Source organism: Octopus bimaculoides, chromosome 5, assembly GCF_001194135.2.
Source record: "Octopus bimaculoides isolate UCB-OBI-ISO-001 chromosome 5, ASM119413v2, whole genome shotgun sequence".
Lineage (NCBI taxonomy): Eukaryota > Metazoa > Mollusca > Cephalopoda > Octopoda > Octopodidae > Octopus > Octopus bimaculoides.
In genome coordinates, this window is record NC_068985.1 from 11,055,559 (window position 1) to 11,060,558 (window position 5,000).

Genomic DNA, 5,000 nt, shown 5'->3' on the forward strand with positions numbered 1-5,000 from the left:
TAATGCGGGGCGTAACGGAAAGCGCAGAGTGGAAAGAACCGCTAGGTTAATTAATTAACATTAGATCCTGTTGGAATGCAATGATGAGTGAGTGTAATTTATATGTTTGCATTGACATCTACAGCCGTTTTACGAAATTAGTGAAACTCATCTATTACTTAAAGTCAAACGTCCACTGATTTCGGAACGACAATATGATATAGAATTTGATAAATGAACATATGCATATATATATATATATATATATATATATATATATATATAGGGAGAGAGAGAGAGAGAGAGAGAGAGGTGGGGTATAAGAGGTATTGGCGTCAAGAAGACCCAAAGTTGTCATGTAATGCCGAGCAAGTGCTCTGGACAGATTATAGTTAAGCTCCTGGTTCGATAATCATGCGAATGACGAGTCCAACGTAGCTCGTGTATTAGCAAGCATATATATAAAAATTAACAAAATGAGATAAAAAATGTTTAAGTAATAGTTATAATGGAGAAGATATGAAATACAGACTGAACTGGAGAAGTAAAAACAGACGTGAGATACGTAAGGATATTGTATTTGCAGTACCATTGTTTAAGCAGAATGGTGTATATATAAGCTTCCTGCACCTTGTGTGTGAGTTCCAATGATGTTTATTATTGGTCATCCCGAACATAGAGTCTTGTAAACGGTGTTATTCGATCGAGGGTTTTTTTGAAGTGATTTAACATTTGAGAATGTGTTTGTAATACTGCTACAAACACTAGATCAAATCTTTAGAGGTGGGTCAGTGAATGTACCCTTTACTACATCTAGTTCTACACTGAACTTCCAAACTAATCTTAATATTTTAAACCTTACAAAAGAAGTTTCTCAACAATTATGCTGGCGGTAATTCTAAAAACAGCATGGTCTCCTTTAACGTTTGAAAATAATTCATCCAAATAACAGGTATCTGGAACATTGCATTCACTGATGTAACATATTCCGGGTAATTATTCCTACAGCGAATTTTTTCCGTCCATCTTTTAATTATGAACTCCTGCTTCTCAACTGCAGCCGATTCGTTCGGACCTTCGTCAACAAGATCTTCACCAGATTTTCAGAGAGTCTGTTTCATTTGCATTTTAAACTGGCAGTTTTTTTAGCAGTATTGCCATTGAAAAAATTCCTCTGAATCTCCTCTCCGCTTTTTAAAATGCTTCACAGCATCGACTAGATAAATCTCCCCGAGACCTCACAGTATTCCACTGCATCAGGCTCAACATCTCTCTCGCATATAGACGCCAACTCCTTCAAATCGACAAAAAAATCTAACCCTGAGAATATCCTTCTATTACCCTCAAACGATGTGCCATATAGGTTGTCTTTTTTCTTACCGAACGGTACAACCTCCTCTTATCGATATATCCTCATATTTCAAGCCCCACTACATCGTATCATATCCCCAGCGAAGAGAAACAGAACGAAAGTTGCGAAACAGAAAACCAAATCCATGACTTTCTTTAGATGAAATTTAAAATGTAGTTGCGTATCACAACTACACATCCCTATGTACGTTCCAACGTATTTATACAGCCTCTTCTCATTGCATTTCATTTTATATCCAGATACGTTCGATGCATTGCATTAGTCTTCTGCTCCATATGACGGTTATTTTCGTTGGCAGATATTAACAGGGATCAGCGAAAAATTGTTCGCTAAAATTATATACAAAATCATCTTGATCTTCTTTCATATTTGAGTGTCTCCATATCAACATAAATGAAAACCTGTATGTTACCGGTACCACCTTCTTCAAATCCTACTTTCTGCAACATTTGCTCAAGGGTGTTGCTGACGGATACTGCTTCGTCATCTTTTCTGTGTAATATCTTCAACAGGTTTGGATAAGAGATTAACATAACCTAAACGATAAAGATGTTCACCTGATTGCCTTACACCATAAATATATTTTATCGGTTACCTCATATAATTATTTGCAGAATGGTTTGAAATGTTTGTTTATTCTCAATATCTGTTACAATCAAACTTCGAAGATAATGTGGCTCGTACATGCAAGTATCTTTGATACTTAAGCTCTATTGATGCCTTTGTTTTTGGTGGAATGGAAATGAATTCTAAAAAAAAAATGAACATTTAGGTAGAATCGAAATCTGAAATACAGCTAAGATTCGTATCAAATTGTAGAGAAGAGTTTTTCTCCAAATTATTTCGCTCGGTTACGTTTGGGAGCAGGACAAACAAGTTACTTTTTAGATCTGCGCAGATCAATATTGATTTTCAGGCAGCATTTATTGCTATTACAGTATGAAAAATAGTAGAAAAATAAAATCTATGGACTTACATTTCAGATATCCTGTGACTTTTGTTCCTTACAACAACATGTAACCAACTTTCTTTGCTTTAAACTCCGTTGCTTTTATTCCACCTTTCAGTTGAAAAGATACAGAAGTTATGTTTTTCCAAAATAGCCCGCATGCATCTATGTAAAAACTGGATTTGTTGGATAATTACGTCTTTCCATTCACCTGCTGATTTCGTGTTATCCGAATGCTGTTTGTATGAGAAACAGCACATGTACAGTGATGTGAATATTTTTCTTTCCAATTTAATACAGAGTATTTGTTATTTGTACTCCAGCAGGTATATTTTGAAATATTTAAAGAAACTACTGAGTAAATAATTAATTCCAAAGTTGTTTCTATTCGATAAAGATTTTTGCACAATTTCGACAATGGATTATAATGAGATACTTTCAAGTGTGTCGTTAGTTATTTTATTTTGTTTGTGAGCGATAATATATCATCAGTGAATATAACAATATTCTCGATGGATACATACACTCACACAGATACACACACACGCACACAAAGGTGTACGCATAGAAAAAAGAAATCGAGTGAGAGAGAGAAAGAGAGAAAGAGGGAGAGAGAAATAGAGATAAAGAAATAGAGGTAGAGACAGAGACAGAGAAAAGAGGATAGAAAAGTGTTTGACAAGTATTCAAGGAAGTTGTATTTTGAAATCTGTAGGAATTGTAGAAGAAATTTTAAAAGAGAAATTACGAAGTTTTTCAATATTTTGCTCATTTCATATGCAACCAATATTTCTGAGGTGTTCCGACACTGAAGTTGCTGCTGATGCAGACTACAGATAAAACGGATGCTTACATTCAGAAGTCTGAATATAAGAATAACAGCAAAGAAGACAATATTTTAAAATTTATTCAATGAGGTTGTCAATAATTTCTGGAGCAATTACAAAGCGAGGAATTACAGTTCTATACTGAGAACTGAATGAAAGTTATATTGAAGCATCGAATGAATAATAATGCACTTTCTGCACATTTATTTCAAATTCTTTCAATCGAAACATTTTACTCTTACAGAGAATCCATCAAGGCTTGCATATGATGGAGGAGCGATATTAGCGAACGTGAAACTAAGCCATTTTGTCTGACAACTTTTGAAACCTGGTTCAAAAATATAACGTTGACCACAAGTGGCAATGAAAGTCCAGTGTTAACATTTTGATCCATTGTATCATCATACTTTTCCCAAATTCGCTGCATTAATACTGAAAGGCTAGTTATATTATACATTTTTTTAAATATTTATATTATGCAATGAAAATTAGAATAAACTATGTTGCAATAAATACCGACTTCATATTTAATGTGCAAAACTTTTTTAGTTTAAAATAGAAATACTATTATTTCTAAAGCGCAGGATTGCCTGTGTGGTAAGTAGCTTGCTTACCAACCACAATGCTCCGGGTTCATTCCCACTGCGTGGCACCTTGGGCAAGTGTCTTCTACTATAGCCTCGGGCCGATCAAAGCCTTGTGAGTGGATTTGGTAGATGGAAACTGAAAGAAGCCCATAGTATGTATATATATATATATATATATATATATATATGTGTGTGTGTGTGTGTGTGTCTGTGTTTGTTCCCCCACCATCTCTTGACAACCGATGCTGGTGTATTCACGTCCCCGTAGCTTAGCGGTTTGGCAAATGAGCCCGATAGAATAAGTACTAGGCTTACAAAAGAATAAGTCCTGGGGTTAATTTGTTTGACTAAAGGCAGTACTCCAGCATGGCCGTAGTCAAATGACTCAGACGAGTAAAAGAGTAAACCTCTCAACGAGAAATATTCAGTAACAATTCTTTAAAGTGAAAGTTCTTTGCCAACATAATGTGGCTGTCCTGAAAGGGACGATTGTTACTGTTGTTTAGCCCCAGGAAACATCGTTTCCAACTGGCTATACGACACAATATCTGTGTCCTTATATTTTCGAACAGGGTGTCCAACACTTCCATCCACCACATCCAGCACTGTTCCTGTATATCTCTTTGTGAGAGATTTAGAAATATTATTTCTATTCTAGTAGATCAGTGACCGTGTGTCACTTTGAAAGCCATATATTTGCGAACGGTGAGTTCAGCAGCGCCACCTAGTCAAGCAGCTACTTTGTGTTGATAAAGAGGAATAACCCAGAAACCGGTCCACAGCTGTTGTTCTACGCTGGATGGGAATGCTGGACTCACTGTTCGAAAATATAAGGACACAGATATTGTGTCGTAAAGCCAGCTGGAAACGATCTTTCCTGGGGCTAAACAACAGTAATAATCGTCCCTTTCAGGACAGCCACATTATGTTGGCAAATAATCTTTACTTTGTTAGTTTGTACAACGTAAAATGATTTTCGTATTCACTTACAATATTACGAGAAACCACAAGAAAGGAAACCTTTCTAAAAACATATTTTACTTAATGTTGTTAGTGTGACGTGCGGAAAGCCTTAAAATGCCATCGAATTTGCATGCGTGCATAATACTCGTCTTTCGCTAACTCATTTTGCTTAACCCTACCTATCCAGATTTTCCAGATTTATATAAATATCTTCTATTACAAGACACAAAAACGTCATTGGTATGTACATATACTTTTCTTAGCATATCTCGTATCCTACTTTGTGCGTCACTTGATCTCTTTTGCCAAATGCTCATTTTCAA